Source organism: Marmota monax, unplaced genomic scaffold (assembly GCF_021218885.2).
Source record: "Marmota monax isolate L192 unplaced genomic scaffold, Marmota_monax_Labrador192_F-V1.1 WCK01_AAM20220418_F8-fsc00110, whole genome shotgun sequence".
Taxonomy (NCBI): domain Eukaryota; kingdom Metazoa; phylum Chordata; class Mammalia; order Rodentia; family Sciuridae; genus Marmota; species Marmota monax.
Genome location: NW_026694633.1, coordinates 5745608 through 5763155, shown reverse-complemented (window position 1 = coordinate 5763155; position 17548 = coordinate 5745608). Strand labels below are relative to the sequence as shown.

General features: G+C 37.2%; 1 long non-coding RNA gene across 7 annotated transcripts in view; it reads right to left on the bottom strand.

Moving 5' to 3' along the window:
* Positions 1-17548, bottom strand: part of LOC124078230 (uncharacterized) — a 54047-nt gene that overhangs the window by 14336 nt on the left and 22163 nt on the right. For all 7 annotated transcript variants that reach the window (XR_009224751.1, XR_009224749.1, XR_006846847.2 and 4 more), the window contains 2 exons: positions 6984-7098; positions 160-252 (listed from right to left, as the gene is read on the bottom strand). This is a non-coding gene — a long non-coding RNA (uncharacterized LOC124078230). The remainder of the gene's footprint in view (positions 1-159; positions 253-6983; positions 7099-17548) is intronic.

Sequence of the window (17548 nt, the reverse complement as noted above, 5' to 3'; positions counted from 1 at the left end):
AAAATACATGACCAAACCATTTAAGGTCATTTCCGGTATCACATTGCCTGGGTTTCCTCAGATGTTTTCATCTGAACCAACCAAAATAGCATCATAAATGTAATTTAGACAAAGGACCTTGGCTGGATTTCAGCCTTATGTAAGTCCAATCATACTCACTGGTGACAGATGGCGGGAAAGCTCTGGGGGAAGACAGTAAATATGTGCAGCATCCCCAGCCACATTAAGGTGAAATGGTCTTGGCCAGTATTCCTTAAGGAAATGAGAAGAAAACATTGGTTAGGTCAACAGCAGAGTACCAAGTGCAACTATATTTGAACAAGCACTCTCTGAAATAATGTCATTAAGGTTGGAGTAAGTGGTGACACAGACAGCTGAGTTGGCAGTAGTTTGTTACAAAACTTTTGTGTCTTGGACACTTTTCTTATAGGCCCAACTAGGCTTTCAGTTGGGAAAGTTAGGAAATTGTGGGCCATGAAAGACCTCAGTCACCACTAACTCAAATCAAAATAGTTTTATTTTTTTTCTGTACATGAGATGTGACATTGTCGATCTAAAACACTTTCTGTGGCAGAGGCAATTCATGTGGTTTTTTGAGAGGTAACATATTCCTTGATGATTACCCCAGTGAAACCGTTAGGTGGAACCTATCCCCAAATCAGTGATGTGTGCCTTGTGTACAGGCACTTAGCAGTGGCAACCACAGTCACTGATATGCTAATTGTGCCAAGGAAACTCCAGTGCATAGTGACTTTCCTTCCATGTGTGATAGGGTTGGTTCTGAATCTTTCATGGTCCCTTGACATCTTGGGCCCACAGAAGAGGGCAAGAATGATAATCATGACCTGAGTTCCTGTGTCCAAAAGACCCATAAAAATTTTCATATCATACTTTCCTCCTTCCATACTCAGGCGTAGGCCATTGGTCCCTGGTAAGGGTCCTAACCCTCATCGCCATCCCTAGTCTGTCTCCTTAAAAAGAGTCAGATCTGGATTCAAGGTATTTTTCTCTCTCAGGGATCCTCTGTGGCAGTGGCATATAGGTCTGCCTTTGTGTCCCTATAGGGTGTTGGCAAGGACATATAATGCAAAGACCTAATCAGCAAGATCATTCCAATCAAAGGAGCATTCCTCCTGACATTTGATTGTTCAAAACTAAGCATTTATCTTTTTTAATTAAATTTTTATTTTTATTTTTTTTTTAGTCACACATGACAGCAGAATGTATTTTGACATATAATACATATATGGAATGTACATACATCAATCATATTGTCTATTCTATTCTGCTGCCCTTCCTATCCCCCCTACTCCTCCCCTCCTCTCCCATCCTTTCTCTCTATCCAATCTAATGTGACACACTTTTTTTCTTTTTCTCATTACAACATCATAAATGTATTCTGTATAACAATGAGGTTCTCCTTCCATCTTCCGTGCAACTCCCCTTCTCCCTCTTTTTCCCTCCCACCTCTCTTCCCTATTTAGTGGTAGTCTTCTTCTCATGCTCTTCCTCCCTATACCATTTTGAGTCACCCCCCTTATATCAGAGAAGACATTTGGCATTTGTTTTTTAGGGATTGGCTAACTTCACTTAGCAAAGTCTGCTCTAATGCCATCCATTTGCCTGCAAATGCCATGATCTTGTTATTTTTTAGTGCTGAGTAATATTCCATTATGTATAAATGCCACATTTTTTTTAATCCATTCATCTATTGAAGGGCATCTAGGTTGGTTCCACATTCTAGCTATTGTGAATTGTGCTTCTATAAACATTGATGTGGCTTTGTCCTTGTAGTATGCTCTTTTTAGGTCTTTTGGGTATAGTCTGAGAAGGGGAATAGCTGGGTCAAATGGTGGTTCCATTCCCAGTTTTCCAAGGAATCTCCATACTGCATTCCAAATTGGCTGCACCAATTTGCAGTCCCACCAGCAATGTATGAGTATACCTCCCCCCCTCCATCTCGCCAGCACTTATTGTTGTTTGACTTCATAATGGCTGCCATTCTTATTGGAGTGAGATGGTATCTTAGAGTGGTTTTAATTTGCATTTCTCTGATTGCTAGAGATGGAGAGCATTTTTTCATGTATTTATTGATTGATTGTATATCCTCTTCTGAGAAATTTCTGTTCAAGTCCTTGGCCCATTTGTTGATTGGGTTATTTGCTTTTTTGTTGTTTAACATTTTGAGTTCTTTGTATACTCTAGAGATTAGAGCTCTATCTGATGTTTGAGGGGTAAAAATTTGTTCTCAGGATGTAGACTCCCTATTCACCTAGCATATTATTTCTCTTGCTGAGAAAAAAATTTTTAGTTTGAATTCGTCCCATTTGTTGAAAACTAAGCATTTATCTTGAGCTCAGAAGGTACTCCCTCAGCTTAATATTGGGAAAATTTAACAGGGAACCACACTTAGCTCATTTGTGCTGAACTATTATGGACACTACTTTGTGAAATATTTAAAAATGTGAAATACAAAAATCATAAACTCAAGTTATAATTTTCCTTTGATCTTGAAACATCTAAAGAAAACCATCAAAATTTTTTCTCTTAAATATGTGTGTGTGTGTGTGAGAGAGAGAGAGAGAGAGAGAGAGAGAGAGAGAGAGAGAGAGAGATTTATGTGTTTTGGGGGAGATGAGGCTTACTACCAAATATCCAAGACCTCACTGGGAACGTTGAAAAAAAAAATCTTAACAGATAGCCTCCACAGTTACTGTAAAGTATCTCTGGAAAATGAACCAAAGACTTACCCTGGTCTCTCCCCACTCTACACTCCCTTGATCAGGGCATAAATATGATCACTAAGTGTCTCTCCTCCTTTGCCCTTCAATCCCCTACAACCTCCCTCCACTGAATCTTCCTGAGTCTCTTAATTCTCAATCTTCAAAACTATCAGGATACTATTCATCAGGTTGGCTCATAATAAGATTGAGTCCTTAGGCATGTGGCTAAAATCCCCTTGATGAAGACCCAGTCTGGAAATAATGAACTCAATATCCAGAACATTTGATCTCTGTAGATGGAAATTTGAAACATGTCAACCTGAAGTAGCTCTGTCTTAAGAATAAACCTAGCTTGCAGAAGGCAAAGAATAAAGCAATTGCTTGTATTTAAATCAAAGAAACTTAATCTAGTAGGAAGTATTGGTATTGAAATTTAAATTGGTGTAACTGGAAGCAATTTGGTCCATATATGGGGGGGAGAAAGGCAAACTTTTCTTTAAAATTTGGTCTTCTTTTCCAAATTTTTATTGGTGCATTGTAATTATACATAATGGTGGGGTTCATTGTTAAATACACACAATACAACAATATCATTTGGTCAACGTCATGTATGTGTGGGTGAATTTTTTTCTAGATATAAATTTTTTTATTAGTTATATTTGCACTTATCCAAATCCAGTTTGTGAATTATATTTTCATTTCCTGATGATGAACAAAACTTAAGATATTGTAGTTTTATTTATTAATCTTCTGCTTTATGATTCATACTTTTTATGCTTTGTACATGGAGATGTCCTTCAATTTATCTTTAAATATTTGAACCTTTGCTTTTCACATTAAAATCTTTACTAATCCTGAAATTGGCTTTTTGTGTGTATGTTATGAATCAGGGATTAAATTTTGTCTCATTTGAATTTCCTATTACCTTAATACCATTTCTTGATTAGAATATATATATATATATAGATAGATAGATAGATAGATAGATAGTCATAAATCACTCCACTGATAGTCATAAATCCACTGTCATAAATCAACTCATTTATGTGAGTCATATTTATGATCTCTATTCTTTAAGTCTACATATCTTTAATACCATATCATTGTAATTAATAGAGTTTTAGAATAGATCTTTTAAGATAATCTAACTCCAATTTCTTCATAAATATTTTCCCTTCATCCAATCACATTTTAGGAATCTACCTAAGATTACATGTTCACAGCTATAAAACATGCAATAAACCCCATTTGATTTTGTTGCATGGTACCCAATTTAGCTCTTTTTAATTTTTTAATTCTAATTTGTTATATATGAAAGCAGAATGCATTATAATTCATATTACATATATAGAGCACAATTTTTCATATCTCTGCTTGTACACTAAGTATATTCACATCATTCATGTGTTCTTCATACATGTACTTAGGGTAGTGATATCAATCTCATTCACCATCTTTTTTTTAACCCTCTTGCCTCCTTCCTCTCCCGCCCTCCCCTTTGTCCTATATAGAATTTGTCTATTCCTCCCATGCTCCCCATCCCAACCCCACTATGAATCAGCCTCCTTATGTCAGAGAAAACGTTCGGCATTTGTTTTTTTTGGCATTAGCTAACTTCACTTAGCATTATATTTTCAACTCCATCCATACCTGCAAATGCCATGATTTTATTCTCTATTATTGCTGAGTAAAATTCCATTGTGTAAATACACCACTTTTTTTTTTTATCCATTCATCTACTGAAGGGCATTTAGGTTGGTTCTACAGTTTAGCTATTGTGAATTGTGCTGTTACAAACATTGATGTGGCTGTGTCCCTGTAGTATGCTATTTTTAAGTCCTTTGGGTATAGACCAAGGAGTGGGTTACCTGGGAATAATGGTGGTTCCATTCCCAGTTTTCCAAGGAATCTCCATACTGCTTTCCATAATGGCTGCACCATTGTGCAGTCCCACCAGCAATATATGTGGGCTAATTTTTAAATTCTGTGCCATTTTTTCTACATGTCCATTTTTATGCCAATATTACATTGTCTTCATTAATGTTAATTTATTGTAAATCTTGAAATCAGGCTTAAAAAATAATTTGGTCAACATTATTCCCCAGATTTTCCTCTTATCCCCCATCCTTTTCTCTACTCTACTGGTGTCCCTTTTATTTTCATAAACTCACACACACACCTTTCTTTTCCTTTTTTCTCCCTAGCTGATAATCTTGACTTTCTTTGAGTTTGGCTTGTTTTGCTTTAGGTAATGTTTTCAAGATCCATCCATTTTCCTACAAATGACATGATTTTATTTTATTTTTTTAATTTGGAATATAAAAATCAAAAATAAACTCAAATTATACTTTTTGATTGATCTTGAAAAAGCTAAAGAAAACCATAGAAAATGCTTCTCTTGTCTTTAAAATAGATAGTGTATAATCTGTGTGTGTGCATGTAGTAGTAACCTGAAGGTCTCCCACCAGCCATACCTACTTGGGGCTTTGTCATTTGTTCGGGTTTTTTGTCCCCTCTATTCTTTGCCTTAAAGTATCATTGAAGTTTGAGCACTGGTAATTTGTGTGTGGAGCAAGTTATGCTGTCTTGGCTGAGTTTTGAATACATCTCAGTAGCAGAGTCTCTACCCTGTGAATTTGTGTTGTCCCAGTAGATTCCCAGAACATCACATAAAAGGAGCAACAAACAATAGGAACAATAGCAGTGAACAGTATTCAGCATTAAAATAAACTCCCATTGCCAACTAAGATCTTTACAACATTAATTACCTCAAAAACAGGAATGGCAGGGCCAGGGATTTCCAACAGCAACAACAATAGAGAGCTATTAAGTAGATCTGGCATTAAAGTAAACAGCAAGTATCAACTATACAACAGGTGGGAGCAGGAAATTTACAAACCAAATTATTCTAAAAGAGACTAAAATCACACTTATTGAGAAAAGAAAATGTGATGGGAAAGTTAAAAAAAAAAGAGTTAAAATATTCCAAATGTGAACAGAGAGAAAGCAGAAGAGACGTAGCAAGTGATGGCTGTGAAGAAGGAGGAGGAAAAAGCGGGGGGAGGTAAATTAAAAAACAAAATAAACAGGGAAAACAAGGGAATTTGGCTATTATTATTCTCTCTCTCCTGTTTGGTAAACTAGTGTTACTGCCACTGCTGCTGCTGGCTAGGCTTCAATGTGTTCTGTCTTTTCCTGTGTTCAAGGTGTCCAAGTTTCTGGGTCTCTAAGAGTTTCTAACTGTCCCATATTGAATTTCAGTGAATTCCCTCTTTCACCCACTTTGCCAAGAAGCAGTACCCCTGTTGCTTGAACCCCAAGCCATGGAGACACTGAAAGTGCAGCCTTCCTCTCAAATTTAAAATGTCTTATCCACAGGAGCGTAGATATAATATTAATATATTTTAATATTGTTGAATAGTAGAAGGCAGGATTGGTTTTCTCAGCTCGTGCATTTGAATTTTATTTAGATGTATCATTCATTTAGTTGCTGATGATGGAGTAAATAGTGGCTTAAGTGACATCCATACACAGAATTTTGGAAATTTGGAAGCTGACTTTATTCAGTTATGGCCAACTATTCCAATGTGTCCTTTATAACCAAGAAAAATCTTGGATCATGAGGTGCATTTAGTCATCTTTTTTTTTTTAATTGCCATTAATATGGAATAGTTCTATGGTCTTTCTGTTCCATCACATTGACATTTTTGAAAAGTACAAACTGGTTATCCTGTAGAGTGTCCCTCAATTTGGGATTTTTTTGGTGTCTCACCATTAAACTAAGGTTATGCTTCTTTGGTAGGAATGTTGCTCAAGCATTGTGTGTTCGGTTCAGTGTGTCATGCGAGAAGACACATGATGCTAATGTGTCTCTAGACTAATGATGTTAACTTTAGCCAATTGACGAAGCTCTAGTAGAAGTTCATTTCTGTATGCTTTCTCTTTATGCTTTAATTTTCTTTGTTGGGGCTTGCAAAAAAGACCACTAATTCACATTTGCTAGGGAGGTAAAGGAAAAAAAAAAAAACGAACATACAAAGTATGCCAGAAAAGATTATGTGTGAGAAAGTATTATGCACACTGGAAAAACAGTTAAATAAATACAAGGGATTGTTTTTCTTATTTTTAACAATGATTCCACTTTTACATTTCCCAGGGGGGAAAATGACTTTGTGTGGAAAGGTAAGCCTCTCTTTTTTATTCATCTGGATTTTGTCAAGTAAAATAACCACATAAAGGGAATAACAATTCAAAACTCACTAGAATGTCTCACGAAGAAAACTTCCATTTTTCCCAGTTTTATGATGTCAGTTTACACCTGTCAGTTCTTCACCTTGGATAAATTACTGTAATCTCTGAGTTTCAAGTTCTTCTTCTATAAGAGAGAGAAAGAGACCTATGTTATAGAATAGTCATGAACAGATACAAAATACAATGCACTTAGCATAATGCTTAGCAAGGTTAATGTGAAAAGGAAGGTAAATTATTGTGGAAGTGGCCCTCATTCGTATTCACTATGGGTCCCCATGAAGTGGGTAGGACAAGTATTTATTATTATTTCCATTTTAGATATAATTATCTCTAAGATCACATAAATCAACCCAGACATGAGGCTGCTCGTGCTTTTGGGTTACCATTTTATTGTTTTTTTCTTTACTTTAGCAATAACCTTGTGTGTTCTGTTGGAAGAACTCATTCATATTTAAATGCATTTGCAGTTTTGTTGACATTTCTCATAGATTCCACTCAGATCAAAACCTGACCATGTAAAAGATAATAACAGCTTTTATTTAATATCAATTAAATTAATATGTTCTCTTATCATTTGTGTTGAAAAGAAAGTTCCCAATAGCATGAAAGGTGACCTGAGTATAACTGCAAAACAAAGTCATATATCAGTGTTGTAGGCACTAGCAATAAACATTTTTCTAATCTGAATTCAGGGGCATTCTCACCAATCAGCCTGGTAGAATGCAAAGCAACAATTCTTTTACCCAGCATAACCTTCACTTTGACCCGTGACCATAAAAACAACAATGATTCATTCCACTAGAAATATATCACATGATAAAACTCCTAGAGACAAAATAAGTCCATTTCTCTGTCAGTTTTCTAATTGCAACTTCACTTTTTCCCCCCACTATTGGGAATTGAGCCCACAGTGTTTTAACAGGGTTAAATCCCATTTCTTTTAATTTTTTATTTTGAGATGGAGTCTAAATTACCGAAGCTGACCTTGAACGTGTTGGTATTACAAGCATATGTCACTGCACCTGGCACAACTTCATTTTTACCAGACCTTCTTTCAGATCTAGAACAATTAAATTTTAAATACCCATATCAAAATGTGTAAAAAAGTTTATTCATTTTCTTTGGTTGATCATTTTCTTTAGTTAATGTGTTCTACAGTTCAGAAATCAAAGAGAATTAGAACATTGTTAAGTAGTTAGTTTAAATTGCAAATTAGTAGGAAAGAATGCAGACAGGAAGCTCTAAAGGCAGGTAGAATTTTCTTAGTCTCAGGAAATCCAAGAAGAGGGTTATAAATTGACACAAGCATAGCACTTGAATTCATTCTCATTCTCTCTCTCTCTCTCTCTCTCTCTCTCTCTCTCTCTCTCTCTCTCTCTTTCTCTCCCCCCCCCCTTTCCCTAACTCATACTTTTTTGTGGAAACAACTAACATTAAATTTTTAAGAGTGATAAAGCAAATTTATTTTAAAATGTTAATATTTCCAACCCACTGTAAAGCACATCCTTTGTAACTATTTAAACTTGTCAGAAAGTATTTTAGATGTCAATTAAAACATGTGAAGGAGTATGTTGGCTTTTAAAATTCTTTTAGGGTCTAAACAAGCAGATTGTTTAGAAAAGATAAGCTTCTTCTCAATATATTTTAACTTAACTTTGCATATGACTCAGGAGATTTACTAACTGCCAAAACTGACACTTTAATTTCATCGTCAAGAAGTAAAATACAAATCATCTCCTATAAAAAGCATGTAATGACATGAAGACTTGATCATCAGCAAAACCTTCAATAGCTTAAATGGCTACAGTATGGAAATCCAGGCTTGCAAATCTGCTTAACTGTAATTGAAATAAATTTTAAGTGAAAAACACAAGCAAAACTCCTAAATTTTCATTTTCTCTTCCAAAACAGTTGATTACAAACTTTTAAAAACTATAATAGCTAATACATTTTTTTAAATGTGGTAATGTAATATAAAATTTAACATCTTAACCATTTTTTACACGTACACTTTAGTAGTGTTAACTATATTCCATTGTGTACAACTAATCTCCAGAACTTTTTCATCTTGTGAAAATGAAACTTGAGACCCATTAGACAACAACTTTCCATTTCCTTTTCCCTCAAGCTCCTGGTAACTACTGTCTTTATAAATTAGATTACTTTAGATACCTCATATAAATAGAATCATATGGTTTTAGTCTTTTTGTAAGTGGATTATTTCATTGAGCACAATTCCCCAAGTTCCATCCATGGTAGCATGTGACATGATTTCCTTCTTTTTAAGACTGAATAATATTCCATTGTATGTACATGCTGCATTTTCTTTATCCATTCATCTATTGATAGACACTTAGATCGACTCCTTATCTTGGCTGTTGTGAATAAAGCAATAATAAGTCTGAGTGCCAATATCTCTCTGAAATACTGATTTTAATGTGCTTGATATTTACCCAGTAAAGGAATTGCCAATTCACATGGTAATTCTATTTCTAGTTTTTTGAGGAATCCCCATACTATTTTCCAAAATGGCTACTAGTTTGTATTCCCACTGAGAGTTTTGTATGAGATCCTCTTTCAGCTTTCTTATCGGCATACATTATTTTCTGTCTTATGGATAATAACCATTCTAACTTGGGTGAAATGATCTGTCATTGTAGTTTTGATTTGTGTTTGCCTATTGATTAATGATATTGAGCATTTTTTCTTATCCATTTTTTCATTCTCCATTTGTATTTCCTCTTTGGTGAAATGTCTGTTTAGGTCAATTACCCATTTTGAAATTGAATTTTTTTGTTTTTACTATTGAGTTGTTTGAATGCCTTCTATATTCTGAAAATTGTTTCTTTGTCCTATAAAAATTTTCTTGTGGCTTCTGGACAATCTTTGGCATTTCTAAATTAGAAACATTACCCTAATCTACAACTTCATCTTTACATGGTACTTTGTGCGCTTATCTGTGTCCCAATTTCCCCAACATCAGTCTCCGAGGGTTGGAACCCATCCTAATGATCTCATTTTAACTTAATTACCTCTTAATACTCTCCAAATTACATCACATTCTGAGGTAGTGGAGGTTAGAAATTTTACATAAGACTTTAGAGGGACATAATCCACCCCATAAATAATAACATCTCTAACTGCTTACTTCATACGTAGCAAAGAAAATATCACAGAGAATCTTCTAGGCCAGCTTCCTGACACAGAACATCCTCATTCTCCTTCCTGCTGCTCTGTGTCTGTTACCTGGCTTTATCCCTATGTCAGCCCGAGGATCCACACTTTGGAGGATCTGTTTGATACTTAGCTTCAGCTTCTGTGGAGGTTACCAGAGTGCAGGTGCATATTCAAACCCACCCACTGAATTTCAATGGATGCCTAACACCCCCATCTGGAGGCTCTAGACCCCAAAACACTCGAGAGGGAATTGTGAAGAAGAAAATTGACAGAGCCACAGGCAGCGATTTAAAATAGCCTGGAAAGCAATAAACAAAGGTGGTGAGGGATGCGGGGAGAAGACACAAAGAAGCGAATACCACCCCAGTTTGAAAAAACTTTATTTTATCCCTCTCTGCATCCCATATCCTGCCCAGCAGTCTGCTTTTATGCTCTCTAGGATGCTTAGATGGTGGAGAGTTCTTAGTCCAAAAGCAGTCTCCTGGATTTCACAAGCACAGAAAAACTGTCACCCAGAATTGGACAAGAAGACCAACTCACATTACCTCAATCTTTTGGGAACCCTGGTTTAAGAACTAATTCACTTAACTGGGAAAGCATGATTTTCATTTGTCATTTAAGAGTGTTGGTGCATTAAAAGATAGGAATTGAGTAACGTATACAAAAAGAGATGATTGCTTTTTTAAATTTTTTGGTTTTTGCAGAATGCCCTTTTTCCTTGATGTATTTCCGATTGATGTGCAGTATCCCAAAGCACAGTTAGAAATGGTATTTTCCAGAGCCAGCACTGTGGTTACCATGGCAAGAACAATTTTTTTTTTTTACAGTTACCTAGGGAAATAATAAAGGATCAGGAACGTGTGCAGTTTGTTAAGTTCTAAAGACTAGTGTAGGGGTGTTTTATTTTTCAGAAAAGGAGAATTTAATGAAAAATAAAACTTTCTACCCTGAACCAGGCCTCCCACAAGGGATTCCCATTTCAAAACAAACTGCAAACATATTGGAAGAAATGAGAGCCTGCATCTTGAAAAAGATCAGTGAATATGGCCTGGGGACTGTCACCTCCCTGTTAGGATTTTTTTTTTTTTTTTTTTTGAGTAGTTAGAGCAGTTATCTGTTATCTTTTAGGATTGTTGGGGTACATGAAGCCATTCTCAGCTATGTCCCCCTCCCACCTTCAGGCCCCTGTGTCTGTCAAGGCTGCTTCTGTTTCATGCTGAGCCAAGCTTGACACCTCTTGCAAAAGAAGATTGATTCACTTGTACAGAGGCATTCTATACTTTCTGAAGATGTCAGAAGGGAAATGAAGAAGATGAGTTTGCATTGCACAATCTCCCCTTCCTCCAATTAAATAAGAAACTATTATTTCTATTTGCTAATGTTCCTTCTTTGGCTGTCATTGCCCCCAGAGACATCTCACAGGATTCTTTCCTCAAATGGAAGGAGGCCGACAGGCCACTCTTTCTCTTTCTCCTGAATTCCTATTCACTGTTATCCCTCTTCCCATCTACTGTGCAGAATTCAGCTCTGACTAGTCCTACATCCAATTTTTCACAATCCTAACCATCATGAGACCTAGCAAAAGTCCTCTGTTTCATAAGAATTAGATACCCTTTTCTGCTAAGAATCAAACCCAGTCTTCAGGGCACAGTTAGAGGCATCAGTTAGAGAGTAGCAATGATTAGTGTGTACACGAGAATGTGGCTGCAACTCAACAGTCACTAACCACATGCCGCTGTATGTATGTATGTATGTATATATATATATCTGGGGCCAGGCACTAATGAACATAGAAATAAACATAGGCATGGATAAGCAAACATAAATACCTGTAATTAAATTTTTTTTCTTAAGAGAGAGAGAGAGAGAATTTTAATATTTATTTTTTAGCAGACACAACATCTTTGTTTGTATGTGGTGCTGAGGATCGAACCCTGGCCGCACGCATGCCAGGCGAGCGTGCTACTGCTTGAGCCACATCCCCAGCCCTGTAATTAAAATTTAAGTGAAAGAAATGCTTTAGGACAGAGGTAATGTTGTAGAATGGTGTTATGGTTTAACTATAAGAGCTCATGGGAGTGAGAGTGTAAGAATTTTCAGAGGTGAAATGATTAGATTATGAGAGGTAAAATTTAATCAGTGGATTATTTCAGTGTAGTGAATTAACCGGGTGGTGACTGTAAGTAGGTAGGGTGTGGCTGGAGGAAGTAGGTCACTGGGCCTTTGGGGTTTATGTTTTGTTGCTGGTCAGTTGGAGCTCTCTCTGCTTCCTGGTGGCTCTGTCCTGAGTTGCTTCCTCTGCCATGCCCCTCTGCCATGATGCTCTGCCTCACCGAGTCCGCCAACTGTGGCTTGAACCTCTGAAACCATGATCCCCAAATGAACTTTTCCTTCTCTATGTCCTTCTTGTCCGGTATTTTGTTCACCATGACAATGAATTGACTAAAACAATGGCAACACTTAATTTCAGCTAGAGTACTGAGGTGACACTTACCTAGAAAGTGGCATATAAAGGAAGAGAGAAGTGTTCAGTATTTTTTCCCACCTGGATGCTAAAGAGACGGGCTTTTTAGTCGATGGGTTCCTGTGTTCCTTCCGTATCCCTTGCTAGTTCTGTTTCTTTCATTCTGAAAACTCTTAGATTTTTTTCCTGTGGCAATTTCTATGCCATCGTTTTGTTCTGGCGGGCAGTTGCTATTCTTGCAGATTGGCATGATCTTTTTGAGGTTGCTTTTAAGATTTGGGGAGAGTGTTGAGTTGCAATTCGCTTTAGAGTTAGATTAACCATAATCCCCAAAGATTGTCTTTCTGCAGTCTCCACTCTGCCCTGAGTACACAGAGAGGTCTCTGCACGCTGAGTAGATGAACTAGAAAATCTTCCAACTCCCTGGTAAATTGAATAGCAATTCAGTTCACAGATCCCTCATGGATATTCTTGCCCCAGTAACAATTACTTCAGCCTCGTGAAGTCAGCGCCAGGGAATGAGCAGAGCACTCTGCAAAGACTCAAGGGACTATGATGTAGATTTCTCTGTGCTGCTCACATCTCTGGTATTTAGCTCAGTGAGATGACCATACTGCATTTGGATTCCCTCTCTATGTACCCAAGTCAGAAATATGCCTATAAGCAGAAAATTGGGGGACTGCCTTGCTTGTTTCCTTAGTTTTAGGGATCACAGCAATTGACTGTTCCACATCAGAAAAGTTCTTTCACACTATACCCAGCTGTTTACAGTGGGGACAATACTCCAGTACCAGTTACTTCATTATAATTGTAATAGGAAGTTTTGTTAATTCATGTAAATCTGCATTCGACCGTAATTGAGAATATGCTCTAGGAATTTGTGGTAACTTTTATAACTACAGATCCTTCTGCACTCTCTCATTCTCCCTCATCAATAAAAGACCTAGTTAATCACCTAACATCCAGAAAATAATTTTTTCTCTGGTGGAATGAGTGATGGTCAAGATATTCTCTGGGGATTTCATGTCAGCCTGAACACAGTGTAGTATCCAGTAAGCCCAGTAGCCCACACTCTTTGTAATGGCCCTTCAAGTTCAGGATTCGAGTTGCCCCAAGGATTGTTGTTAACTGATTCTAGGAAGCCAGCTGAATCCCACTGCTAGAATTTTATTATGTTTACCTGAAGTGAAACTTCCATGAAAGATATGGATTGGGCATGTGATGAAACATTTGGATTTCATCAAGCTAATAGGAACAGGTAGAATGATCATTGCCCCCAGATGTTTGTGTTGCGGAATCTTTCCTGACCCTTGATTTTAATGAGGTCTGGAAGCTAGGTTGTGAGAGGAGGAGGCTTCTAGTCACAATTTCTTCTAACTATCTGGGAACCTGATTTGTATTTTTTTTTAACGTTTGTCAGTTCAAAACACCCACTAAAATATTAAAGAGTTCAAATTTTCCATCTTTTGTTTAAATCCCCTGGGCTCTGAATTTTAGATGCATTAACATGACAATGGCTGCTTTTTTCTCTTTTATAATTTTGTTCTAGACTTGAGAAGGTCTGTAGGGATTGTAGAGATCCATGACTAATTTCCAGGCCAGTATAACAGACAAGTTCTCAACAGGTTCATTTTCTCTAACCATGTTCCATTGCCTGAGGTAATAAAAAGAGAGGAACAAAACATAACCATCTGTATACTCAGAAAAAGTCCTTTTCCTTAATGTTATTTGGAATTCCTTTCTCAAAAATTTCCTTTTACTTACATATCTTGTATTCTGCAATCCGCCATGCCTTATTTTTTTATATATACCTTTATTTATTTTTGGGGGGTGCTGAGGATCAAACCCAGTGCCTCACAATGTGCTAGGTGTGCTCTACCACGCATATGATTTTGTTGCAAAGAAAACTTGGAGAATTCCTGACTTTTACAGGTTTTTTTTAAGAAGTAGATAATGGTAGTTATTGAAAAAGTTCGATGTAAGTGAGGTTCACCTGCTCCCCACAACCTTGCTACCAGATTATAATAAAAGTAAGTTGCAGACCAAATTTTTATACATGCAGACAAATATTCATTGGCATGCACAGAATGATTCACATATTCTGTTTTGGAAAGATTGATGAAATCCGAGCTTTCTGTTCTGGAACTAATGTCTTATGTGAAAGACTCACAAGGTGGATGCAATATTCCCTTTGCTCCTACAGTCAGCATGAGGCAACCAGAAATCCTAATGCTGGGCATAAAAATTCAGTGTCCAAATGCATAACTAACAGAGGATGCGGGCTTTGGCACCATCTTTACAGATGAAAGCTAGAGGGCTTGCTAGATTCGTATATTCTTTTCCTGAAAGAATGGTGAGTCTCTCTAAAATACTAGATTTTAGCCAATTCTCAAATCCTAAATATGTTTAATTTTACCAATGAGAACTCGTTTCCTTCATTGATCCTTCTACTTTATCAAGAATATTTCTAAACATTTTCAATGCCAAATAGCAAAGTAGAAGGAAAATTTTGAGGTGCACATAACACAAGTATTTGAAACGACCACTTGTAAAGTTTAGAATGCTAGCTGACCACCTAAATGTCCATATTTCTTTAAGACCATAGACTGAGTGTATGCTAATTATCTGAAAAATTACAGCTATCTTAACATATCTTCACACCTAATCATAAGTATTTCCACAGTAAAAGCCTGTGTTGAATAAAACTACATAGTTCTAAAATGTAATGTGAACAGTAAATTCCAAAGAGGTGATGAGGGGCTGGGGATGTGGCTCAAGTGGTAGTGTGCTGGCCTGGCATGTGCAAGGCACTGGGTTCGATCCTCAGCACCACATAAAAATAAATAAAGATATTGTGTCCACCTAAAACAAAAAAAAAAGATAATTTTTTTTTCAAAAAGAGATGATGATAAAAATTATGGTTTGGATATGAGGTATCCCCCAAAACTTCTGTGTCAATGAAGGAATTAGACTATGAGAACTATGACCTCATCAGTCCATTCTAATTTGAAAGGACTACTGTGCTGTTTGGTAACTCTAGGCCAGTGGGTCATGGCTGGCTGGAGGTAGTGAGTTGCTGATTGTTGCCTTTAGGGATTGTATCTTGTCCCTAGATCATACACACACACACACACACACACACACACACACACACACACACATTCTCTCTCTCTCTCCTAGCAGCTTTCCTTCACCACACCCTTCCACCATGATGTTCTGATTCACCTTGAGTACAGAGCAACGGATTCAGCCAACCATCTCTGAGACTATAAGCCAAAATAAATATTTCCTCCTCTAAGTTGTTCTCATCAGGTATCTTGGTCACAGTAATGAAAAGCTGACTAATGTCGTAGGGGTGGTGGTGGGAACAGTAGGCAGTATTTCCTAAACTTAGTTGACCATGAAACCCTTTTTGGTAGAGCATATCATGGGACTACTGTTCCTTAGAAGGCATTTTGGAAAATGCTGGTCTAGCTGAATCATGTAAATATAGTTCAAAGGAGCAAACCTAAGACCAGGGGACTGGGTATGTGTGACAATAAATATGAAAAAATAAGAACCTAATGAAGGGTGAGAAAGTGAGAAATTTCAGAAAATCTAATTAGACATTTAAAAGAGAGAAATAAAATAACTTGATTCCATTCCTGTGGAGACAGGTAAAGATTTCGAGCGATCCAGAATCCAATTTGATATTATTTTTGCTAGTCAGCTTTCTCTTGTTCTGACAAAACACCTGACATAAATAACTATAAGAAGGAAAGATTTATTTTTGGCTTACTGTTCCAGAAGTTTCAGCCCACAGTCAGGTGGCTCTGTTGCTTTTGGGCCTGTGGCAAGCAGAAAATTTTGGCAGGTAGTGTGTGGTGGAACAAAACTGCTTACCTCATGGCAGCCAGAAAACAAAGAGAAAGAAAGAGAGAAGGGCCTGGTCCCTGTATCCACTTCAAGGACACACCCCCCAGTGACCCAACTTCCTTCTACTGGACCCCAACTCCCAAGAGCATCCCAGGCTGGCAACCAGCCTTCAACTCAATGGCTTTTGAGGGACATGAAAGATTTAAATCATAGCATTATCTAAAAAGCTATAAGTGCTGTGATCTATCTAGACAGGAATAATATGAAAATAATTCACTACAGAATCTAGGAGTAAATGAATTAGTTGAATTCAATCAAGCACTGAAGCTGTGTGTTTGTGTGTGTGTGTGTGTGTGTGAGATAAGGTGTGTTGCAAATTCAAATTCAGATCTGCTCCCTTTACAACACAAGTCCTCAGAAGAGTTGTATATTTTCACTGTATCTATTTCTTCTCTTCCCACCTAAACTTGCACGGAAGGAAGTCTTGTCAGTGTCACTAACTGCTTATGCTGGTCAACTTGAATGGGCAGTTTCCCCTACTCCTCTTACTGAGCTGATCTCTCTCCATGCAGGAGAGGACTTCCCCAGTCCACAGGTCAGTCATTGTAGGAAGGGTGAAAAGTGGCCGGGCATGAGAGATGCTTAGACATTATTATGCAACCCTTAGACAAGCAGCAAGATAGATGGCTGGTAGTGGGATATGTCCAGAACCCAAATTTAGCTCCAGGATGTGTTATGTTGGAGTTCTGGGGTGACAGAGCTGGGAGGGGGGAGGAGATCTTTTGATTAAAGTGATTAAGGCTTCCAAAACATGGGAACACTTCACTTTAGACAAATGTATATGAATTTGTTCTGGTCAGTTATTTGTATCTTTCAGTAGACAGTAGAATGCACTTGGACACATCATACATCAATGGCATATAACTGCTCATTCATCTGGTTGTACATGATATAGAGTTTCACAGGTCATGAAATCATATATGCACATAGGGTAAGAATGTCTTATTCATTCTATTATGATTCTGACCCCATTGCCTCCTCCCGTTCCTTCCCTCCCTGTGCTTAGTCCTATATTCCT